Genomic DNA, 10,950 nt, shown 5'->3' with positions numbered 1-10,950 from the left:
CCAGGCATGGACTTTCAGCTACTGTGATCGACTAGTGGGCAGCACCATCATGAGAGGAGAGAGATGGATTATGTACTCTTCCCTGTTTCCTTCCCGCCTCACGAGAACTCTGGCAATGGCTTGGTACAGCCACAGCTCCCATGGATGCACATCTTCCCAGGCGCTTGGTTCACAGATCCCTTTCCCACCCCCAAGGCCTAAGCATGGTTAAGACTTTCCACACTCTCTAGTCCCAGGTTGCCGTGACATCCCTGTGGGTCCCTTCACCCTGCCCACATCTCTGTAAGTAGACCTGTCATTACACTATTTCACTGTCCTCGCTGTGGTGACATCCTTTCCTCTCAGGGCTCAGACTGATAAAGGCAGGTGCCACTTTGAAGACCAACATGGTAAAGACAAACATTGGCTCTTGGTAAATCCTACGTGGATGATCCTTCCAACACTAGAACTGATGGCTGTGTCTGTGATGGAGACCAGACAAAGTTGTTGGCTTCCTTTAAGGGATAAATTATAAAAAGTTATGAATCTTCAAATACTAGAATGATAGGCATTACAATGTGATAAATAAATGAAAAGCAATATGATATTGGAGCATATGAGGAAGCCATTTTGTTTAAAACTAATTTGGCCTGACCTTGTTTTTCCAAAAAGGCCTGACGTGGCCTATTGAGCATGCATTGTACATCTACTTTAATCATTTACAATGTCTCAAAGACAAGAATGATGCCCTTAAAGATAAGAATGTAACTCCACTCCCACCCCCACCCCCGCCCCATATCAGCATTTCTTTAAGGATAAGCATCTCTTCCTGGAAACTAAGGTTAATTACCAACCTGCTGTGCTTACCCTGTGACCACTGACCTGCTGATCACCGACCTGCTGTGCCAGCTAAGCATCTCGAGACAGTAGTAAAAGAGATATCCCTGTCATATGTGATGTATGCTCTGTGTTCCAAGACAGCATATAACCACTCTGTATACCCCACTTCTTTGGTGCCCTTCCTTCCTTGGGGAAGGGACGCCCGAGGCTGTAGTCCTCAGACCTGGCTCATAATAAACTCATTCCAATTTTGATTTATAGATTGATTATGGATTATTTGCATCAACAAGTGAGATGCTCAAATGCTGAGACTCTTTGGGGACTGAGGTTAGTGGGGAAGAGAGTCGGGTTGGGACTCTCATTTCCCACCTGTTTGGGAGGCAAACACTTGCTGAATGGAATGGCCAGCTGATTCACCAAACTATATAAATTGTCTATTCTTTCTCTCAAAATCTCTCTCTCTCTCTCTCTCCCCCTCCCACTAACCCTCACACACACACACACACACACACACACACACACACCCCGCACAGGTGAACTGAAATAAGTTAAATTTGTCTATGATGAAAGTCAAGTGAAGAGGCAACACCTCTATAATATAAGCTGTATGAAGACAAGGTTTTTGTTTCTTTCACCGTTTTATCCACAGTTACTGTGACAAAGCCTCTCTCCTTGACCAGACTGCGGTCAGGCTACTACAAGCCCTCTTCTCGACCAGGCCTACGAGAATCATGCTCTCAGCACACATGACCGTGCCCTGCCCCACCAGAAGAGAGTTGAACAGACTCCAGCATAGTTTCTATTGGCTGAAGGCTGTGTTCCCAGGATGACAACTGTTTCCCCTTCAGTTCCTGCTGGAGAAAGATCAGCTGTGCAGAAATAATTTACTGTCACTCTAGTCAAAACCTGGCCATAGGGTCCTGACCTTCCTTTTCTTAGAGCTTTTATGCAGAAAACTTGCAAATGTAAATTCTTTCTCTGCACCTTTGAGATGTAAATCTTCTCCCAGCCTCCTGCCAGTTTTACAACCCAGGAATGCCTTTCTCAAGGACCTAAGAGGCATCCTTTCAAAGTGTCATCAACAAGAAAGATAGGGCCCCTGCCTCCCAGTCTCTGTGGAAGGAGCTTAACTCCCACAAGCACAGTTAGAAACACGGGTGACTAATCACATCAAATGTTCATATCCTTTTGTACTTTCCATTAGAACAACCCAGCATTTACAAAGCCTCCTGCCTTTCCTTTCAGAGAAGTTGAGCTCAGGTGACATCTCTCTCCCCTATTGCAGTAGTCTGAATAAAATCTGTCTCACCATCTTTAGCAAGTGTCCAGTTTTGTTTCTCTTTGACACTTGACACATAGAGGGAGCTCAAGGGCCACTTATTAAATAAATGAGTAAATAGATGCACACATTCCTAAGGGAAATAACCTGGTTTCCTTTGCTGAGATATTGCAAGATGTGAAGGTCTTGGTGCTCCTTCCAGCTGTGAAGTTCTGTGACTTTATGAGACCAAGACACTAGGTCCTGCAGCTCTGATGCTTCATCAGTTACTGTGTGTTCATAAGAGAAACTCACAGAAGTTCCCATGATTTATTATGATATTTGATTTATAATAAGCAATATATATTTGTTCTTCTTCCCCATTGCTGGCACAGAGCTCCCCCAAATCTTGTAATTTCCTACTTGACTAGAGCAATAATAGTATCTTTGTTATAATATTTGGTTTTTGTCCTCGGGTCCTGAAATAGCTTCAGAGCAATAAACATGGAATGAGTGTCTCTCGTTATTCATAACAAACCTCTTTCAACCACACCTGAGTTTATGTTAATGAGGTGATCTTGGGAAAGGACTTAGATAACTTGAGAATTGGGCTGATTGCCAGGGGAATTGGTGATTAGAGGGTTGGAACTTTCAGTCCCAACCCCTGACCTCCAGAGAGAAGAGAGGGGTAGGAGGATGAATCAATCACCAATGGTCAATGATTTGATCAATGCCTACAAAACGAAGCCTCCATAAAAACCCCAAAGGACTGGGATCAGAGAGCTTCTGGTTGGTGAAGAAGAGAAAGTGCTGGAAGGATGGCGAGCCTAGAGAGGGCATGGGAGCTCAGCACCCTCACCCCATACCTTGCCCTATGCGTCTCTTCCATCTGACTGTTCCTGAGTTGGATACTTTTATAATAAACCAGTAATTTAGTAAGTAAACTGGTTTCCTGAGATCTGTGAGACGTTCTAGAATTGCTTGGTGTGGGGGAAAAGAAACCCACACTTTTGGTGATCAGAAGTATCAGAAGTGGAGTAGAGACTTCTGTGAGTAGACAGAAAGTCGGAAGTGTTTTCCTAAAAACATTTATCCATAGCAGCTACCTGGTTCCGGGCTGCAAACGAGACAGCACTACCCACTAGCAATGCCTCCACCCTCCTCCTCCACGATGAAGGAAACATCAGCCACTGCTCGTCCTTGGGGCCTTTTAATTAATTGGCCATCTCAGCCTTTTATTTGTCAACCACACATTTACAATTAGCTTTGTTTGGCTTCCCAGCATCCCAACTGAACATGTGGGACAATTAAGTACTTAAACTAATAAATCTATTATTTATGCTTTGTTTACCTTTCTCAAGGCTTTGAGGAACATTTGCTTTTTTCCCACAATGAGTTATGTGGTGAATCATAAAAAAGAACCCAGTTTAAGATGGAACATAGAATGTGCATCACACGGGAGTCAATTCCAAAGAGAGAGTTCCGGAACTTTGGGGTTTGCTGATTCTACCACTGTAAAACCTCTCTCAGGACACGTGGATCATGGGATCTTTGAAACAGAACAAAAGTTACATGTGGATCTCAAGTGTGGAATAAAATCAACTTGTCTTGAAAGTCGGGCCCTTGGGTCACTCTAAGCCCCTCAGTGTCTTGGCCTCCATGATCCACCAGATGTTTGATCCTGAAAAGTTCATTAACACCTCTTGGCCTCAGAATCTTCATCTATGAAATGCAGATAAAACACCACATCTATGGATTGTTAGGTGGTTGAGTGCAATCACCTGTACCTGGCCCATCGCTGATACTCAATATTAGATCATTTCCAGGATTATCAGGTGAAGAAAAGAGTAACAGAAAGTAGACACATCACTGATTTGGTTGCAGCTTTTCAGGGATAAAGAAACACTACTATATAAAAGACTAATATTATTTATCATAGTAGTGTGTTTGCTTATTTCTGAAAGGGTGTTACTAAGTTAATATGAAAATTTGGGCAGTTTAGAGTCAAAGAAATATATTTTACTCTTAGTTCCCTCTGCTTACACCTACAGCCATTCAAAACTCCAATCCTCAGAATCCTGATGTGGGAAGACGCAAGTGAAAATGTCTAGAAAATCCCGATCATTGTAGAGACACGGAACCGCTTAATTTGGTTATTAGGTTCTCAACTGCAATGACTTTTGAGAGGACAATTTTAATGAAAATGTGAGAATTTGGAAGCTTATTGCAAGGATGGGAAAAAATAAATACGTTTTCAGAAAGAGAACAAAGAATTCTCCCATGATTACTGCTTGTGCTTGGTCTTCGAATGTTTGCCTTCCCTATAGCTCAATTTGAGATGAATGCTGATAATGCTATTCGCAACATAAACTTCCATCTGAGCTTAGACGGGTGACAGTGTTTGCTTCACTTAAGATGCTCTTTTATTACTATGCTATAATTATAATGAACAGGGTACTTTGGCTGGCTTTATGGGAGCAGCAATTGTAACAATAATAAAAAAGCAGTTATATTGGTTTAATTTGACTCTACCTTGGAGTATGTTTCACAAAGAGGCTTTGGGACACTGGGGCTTAAGGCAATCAACAAGATTCTTACTAAAGGGCCAGCAGACATAAAGAAAGAAGGCATGAAAGGAAGGATTTAGTTCCGTGTGGAGGTTCTTTTTAATTTTGTTGACAGCCACATCTTGTCTCCTGCTACAAATACTCAGCTCTCCCATTTACTCTAGAGCTTGAGGTCCTAACAGCACAGCAACAAAGGAGGGCTTATTGCAGACACTTAAGGAAACTAGTGTCATGAGAGCACTTCAAGATCACAGATGCCGTATCAAGACTTCACTGTAGGGTGAATCTGGATCTCCATTTACAAACTCAGGTTTGAGAGAATCTTCCAAAATAATAACTTTATTTTTCATTCTATATTTCACCCTCATTACTTTTCTGAGCCCCCATTCAAGGATGGCAGGAACTCCATCTCAGCCATCAGGGTCTCCCTCCCACTTTTCTGAGTCTGTGTCTAGGATTAGGAATCTAAGTTGTGCTAAGACTTCTGGTCCTCAAGTTGTCTGAACAAGTAGATGTTCTTTACGCCAGAGCTGGGATTTCAATCCTGGCCTAACTCCAAAATTGCCCTACTTTTTATTCCCCTTCACTTCACACATGAGTAGTTTGATTTGAGCTAAGTAGAAGAAGCAACTTTTACTAAGTGGAAGCTGGTTGCCTTTTTCTGCCCTTCAAGCACCGAAACTCTGTTTCTCTGCCTTCACAAGCTTCTGTGTAATCTATTTACACAGTAATTTTTCTCCACATGTGTCAAAACATAATAAAATTTTGTATATAAATTTTATTGTCCAACTTTTTTTTCTAACCGACGAGTGCATCCATATCTCTTATCTTAGGTTCTAGTCTCCTAATAATATTGTGAAGTGGATTAAGCGGGTACCTTCACTTACAAGTGAGTGATCAGATCCTGGGATTTTCAGGATTTGCAGTTGTTAAATACAAAGCAAGGATATAGCTAAAGGTGTCCTGGGGACCAAGCTAGTTCTTTTTGGCTGGTTTAGTTAGAATTGAAAGGTATTCAATCCATCTTTTTCTCTCCAGCTCCTTTGCACTCATTTGATTCCAATAATCTTTGGAATTGCTCATATTTTAAGCGTGAATTTTCCTTTTATTCGCTTTAAAAATTGCAATGGGTCATGCTATGAAATTAAATCATCAGTGCTTCTTCTTTTTACAAATTGAAAATTTATGCCCTGAAATGCCACTCTGTACTCGTAAAGGACCCACTTGTGGGCAAGAGCTGTGAGAGCAATTGAATGGAAGAAATTTCTGAGAATTTTGCAGCCAACAATTCCTGCTGAGAAGCATTATTGGGTTATGTTAAATAGGGCAATTCTAGAATAAGGTAGAATTGGGTTTGAATCTTACTGCTGGTTGACCTTGGATGAATGAATAAACTGTTGTTTCCTCACTCCCCTTGTTATAAAATAGGGAGACTTAGGGTGTGCACACCAATAGCTATTACGAGAATTTAAGAAAGTAGCTCTTGCAGGATGCCTAGAGCTGTGCCTGGCATATAGAGGCATTCAGTCAATGTCAGCTGCTCAACATCCTCATCAGTGTCATCACCACTACCAACATCATCATCACCACTCCCAACATCACCATCATCACCATCACCATCATCATCATCACCAGTAGCATCACCACGATCACTATCATCATCACCACCATCATCATCATCATCGTCATCATCATCATCACCATCACTACCACCATCACCATCATCACCACCACTACCACCATCATCATAATCACCACCATTGTCATCACCATCATCATCATCATCATCATCACCACCATCGTCATCATCATCACCACCACTCTTTTGAACAATCAATATCGCTGACATAAGCAAGTGACAGGTAAAATTCTACTTGATTTTTTTCCATTCTTAGGTAATCTGCAAATTATCACCACTGACAATTTAGTTGACATACTTCTAACTACTTACCACTAAGGCTACTGAAATTTAGCACATAAGAAAGGTCATGGCTTGGAGACAAACACAACTGGATTTGGATCTTGGCTCTCCACTAGTAATCTTTGTACACTTGGACAAATGTCTTAACCTCTCTGAACCTCAATTTCCTCCTTTGTAAAATGAAAGAAAAAATTTTACACTGGATGTGCTGAGGACTGCATGAGACAAGTTACAGGTAAAATGTCAAGTTCACAGGAGGTGTTTCCCAAAGGACATTTTCTCTTCCTTTTTCCTTTCTTTTCTAAACTTGGTAGAAAGTGAACTGTGGGCGCAGCTGAATATGCTTCTCATGAATGTTGGCAACTTGATCCAACTCATTGTTATTTCAATAATTCCCAGGTCCACTGAACCTAACTGGGAGTTCGAGGGCAAAGGGAGCGGGCATTAGAGTTGGAGGTCAGCCCCTCGAGTACAGAGCAGCTGGAAACACTGAGGAGTGGATCTGGAGCAACAGACAGCTCACTACATGCAGGGAGGAAGGCAGGCTTCAGTATCAGGCTTCAGGTCACCTCCCACAAGACAGCCATACCCATAAATAGTGGGAGAAACCGTCACTCAATACCCCCTCAGGTTCCCATTACACAAGCTGGATAGTTATTGATTCCTTATTATGTGCTCAGCAGTATGATAAGCATCTTTACATTTCTTATATCATTAAGCTGTAATATTATCCATACAGTGGGCTCAGTCCCATCGTATTTACGGGAAATCTAAGTTTCAAAAAAGCCCAAGGACAAACATTGGCTAATTGACCACATGGATTAAATCCAAGCGCAGCCCTCATAAAGCAGAAAACCTATAATTTAGTTCAGTGTTTCCCTATGTGGATGGATTTGAGTGATATAAAATATTCAAAGTCATTGTCTCATATATTAAGAAAATTCCCTCCTATTACATTATTTTTTGGTCAGACTCTGAAGTGGGGGAGATAATGCAAACACAGTGGAAACTTCAGAGTCAGGTGTGTGGGTTAGAAGGCATGTGTGGTGTGATGTGGAGACAGGTGCCACTCAGCCTAGGGCAGGCCCAAATTCAGAGACCCCATTGTCCAAAATCGGGACTTGTAATCACCCATGAGTGGGTCAAGGGAGTGAAGAGCATATGTAAGAGCTGGTTTAAAATAAGTTTCTCAATTCCTGTATCACACCAAAGTTTGAACGTGAAGGCCACAAGATATTTGCCAGATTTATTATTCACTGGCTCTAAAATATGTACAAGAGGCTAAGTTATATGATTAATAGATTGAGAAACTCCACTACATACAGCAAATTCACTGTATCCAGCTGCCTTTCAATATATATAACATTAGCTCTAGTAAATAGCATGAGATCTCAGAAAGGTAAGTGACTTTCCAAACAGCTCTGAAAAACGAGGTACGTTTCAAACAAAGATTTCACAACTGTTTGATTGAAAATATCCACCATCTAGATTCTGTTAGAATCTCAGGAGGCTGAATGCCTTTTCTTATCTGGTCTTTGTAGGTGCAGCTAGAATAATTGTAAAGAACAATTATCTGAATGTCAAAAACGTCTTATCTGTCAATGTCCTGGTACATCGTCATGTAATTAGCAGGAAGGGAAGATGGTGATCTGGAGTGTCAAGGTGGAAATGACTTTCCCTTTCCTCGGAAGAACATGATGAGCAAGGTTCAGAAGAAGCCTTGAAAGCAGATCCGTATGTGTTGATACAGAACCATCTTTAAGATTTATACTGGAGCAAGAAAAAAGTGAGGATCAGAATGAAGAGTAGGATCTGCTTCCATATGTATTTTTTAAAGAGTGATGTATACTTGGGTACACCCGAGATAACTCTGGGAGGGTGCACACACACGTGCACACACACAGTTAATAATCACTATCTGTGGAGACAAGAACGGAGAGGCTGTAAGATAAGGAAAAGAAAATTAAAAAATGTAATTTCCTCCCTATATACTCCTTTATACTGTTTAATTTATTTTTATCATGGACATTATAATACTTTTATCATATACAAACATTGATTTACTTCATGGTCCCCTGCTTAAATAATAATAGCAGCATTTATACTGCAAAAATTTCTTTCTTCTGTCCCAGGCATTATGCTGAGGACTTATATCCTGATGCTTCATTTAATATTGATGGCATTCCCACGAAGAAGGGAAATATCAAGTAGTCCCATTTTACAGACTGGGAAATGGAGGCTGAGGGAGGTGAAATAACTACCCATAGATATACAGCTACTTACCCTGATCTCAAGCTCTGTGCTGTCTGTTCATGGTCAGCATCCTCAACCACTGCACCCTGAATCCTGTCAGTCTCAAACCGATGATGAACTGGTATCTCATGCACACATTTTTATGACTCATTAGCTCAAATCTCTAGCGTTTTGGAGGTTGTAGCCTGGAAAATTGAGCCCTAAGTTCAGGATAATTTCCCTGTGAAAAGTATGTATTGGGGCTGAAGTACCCTAAACTCATTTCGTATTTTAACTTTTTCAATATCAGGGACCAGAGAAGGAATTCTTATTCACTTTTCCAAATTGCTGAAATTATTTTTTTAAAATAGTGATGTTTTATTTTTCATAGCAGCTAATTTCTGGAGTTATAATATTACCACTCTATCTCCAATCTTTTGACTGAATTGCCTGATGACAATTTGCATGTCATTAAATAATTACTGGCAAATTTCACTAGTAAAGTTCAGCTTGGAGCTGTGACATTTTCCTCAAATAAGTGGTTCAGTGAAGCCAAATTGCATTTATTGATCTAAAATTAAGTAAATATTTGACAAAATCCACTGTGCATCCAGTCCAGGGAAATAAAGGAAGTCAGTCTCTAGAGCTTGATGTCAAATTCCTGAGCTCTTCTGTTCAACTTGGTAATTCTTATTATTAATGGTTAGTGGTAACAGTAAATGTGATTTTTGCAAGAAAGCATCTGGATGGAATACTTAGTAACAGCATACAAAATCTATGTTTTTCCTGTTCTCCTAGAATTATTAACTACGAGAGAGGAAAATTATTTATGAAAATTACTTATGAGAGAGGTCTCATAAGTAAAAATAAAAAAATTAATCTAGAGTAGTAGTCTTAGAGAAATATAAAATATTCCACTCATCTCTTTGTATATTTAAGAATAAGAAATATGAAATTATTCAATAATGATAAATAACTAAATATTTTGCTTCAGTTCTATATTATGGTCAATTAAGGATGAGAGAGAGGAGAGATGGAAGTAGCTCAAAGAATGAGGACAGACTGACTGCAGTCTGTCTGGTCTGGGCTCCATCCCAGGGGATGGGAGTTACTCCAGCTGCAAAAGTAGAGAAATGAGCTGTGTGGTCTCATCCTGCTCTACCTGTGGATCAGAGTCAGAGAGGGGACAATCATTAGCAAAGACACAGAAACCCAAGGAGAGAGACCCAGGGAGACACACTCAGGAAACACAGAAGGAGCCATAATGAGGAGGAAGGAGGAAGTTCTATGGTTGTGGAAAATAACACTTATTTTGGATCTCTCAAGGAACTTATAAATTTTTTTTCAAATATTTTGGATTAGTGTCTTTTTATTCTTCCTTATTAATTGAAATTTTTATTATTGAGGTCACTATAAATTTATATGACGTTGTTAGAAATAAGACAGAAAGATACTGTGTGCACTTTACCCAGCTTCTCCTAAAGGTAAGATTTGGCAAAACTAAAATCTGATATCACATCAAAGTTACTGATGTCCATACAGTCCACCAGCCTCATTCAGGTGTCCCCAGTTTAAGTTATGTGTGTGTGTGTGTGTGTGTGTGTGTAGTTGTATGCAATTTTATCACATGTATAGGTTCATGTATCCACTACCACAGTCAGGATACTAAACAGTTCCATCGTCACTGGGATCCCTCCTGTTGCCCTTTTGTAACCACACACACACACACATATACACACACATACACACCCATGTCAGCTGTCTCTCACCCCAGCAAGCATCAATCTGTTCTTCACTTCTATCATTTTGTCATTGCAAAAGTGCTATAAATGAAATCAGACACTATGTAGCCTATACTATTGGCCACCTATATTTGTGCTAATATTTCAATCACTATTTTGAAGAAATGACCACACTGTAGTTTAATAGGTCTGCTGTACTTTCCTATAGATCAGTGGTTTTCAAACCATGTGCTGTGGAACCTTAGGTTTCAAAGCAGCGGCTGCTGTGTTTGGTGATATTGTCTGGGGAAACTGAGGGGAGAGGTAACTTGGTGTGAAGTTCATGAGTTCCTGACAGGAGAAGCCCATTTTTTGTTTAGGTTCCAGATCGAAGAGCAATGTTGCTAATAACAACAACAAAAACATAAGAAC

This window comes from Ceratotherium simum, chromosome 35 (assembly GCF_057802395.1).
Source record: "Ceratotherium simum simum isolate JZ-2026a chromosome 35, ASM5780239v1, whole genome shotgun sequence".
In the NCBI taxonomy this organism is placed as follows: Eukaryota; Metazoa; Chordata; class Mammalia; order Perissodactyla; family Rhinocerotidae; genus Ceratotherium; species Ceratotherium simum.
The sequence above is the reverse complement of the archived record's forward strand: the minus strand, read 5'-3'. Positions refer to the sequence as shown.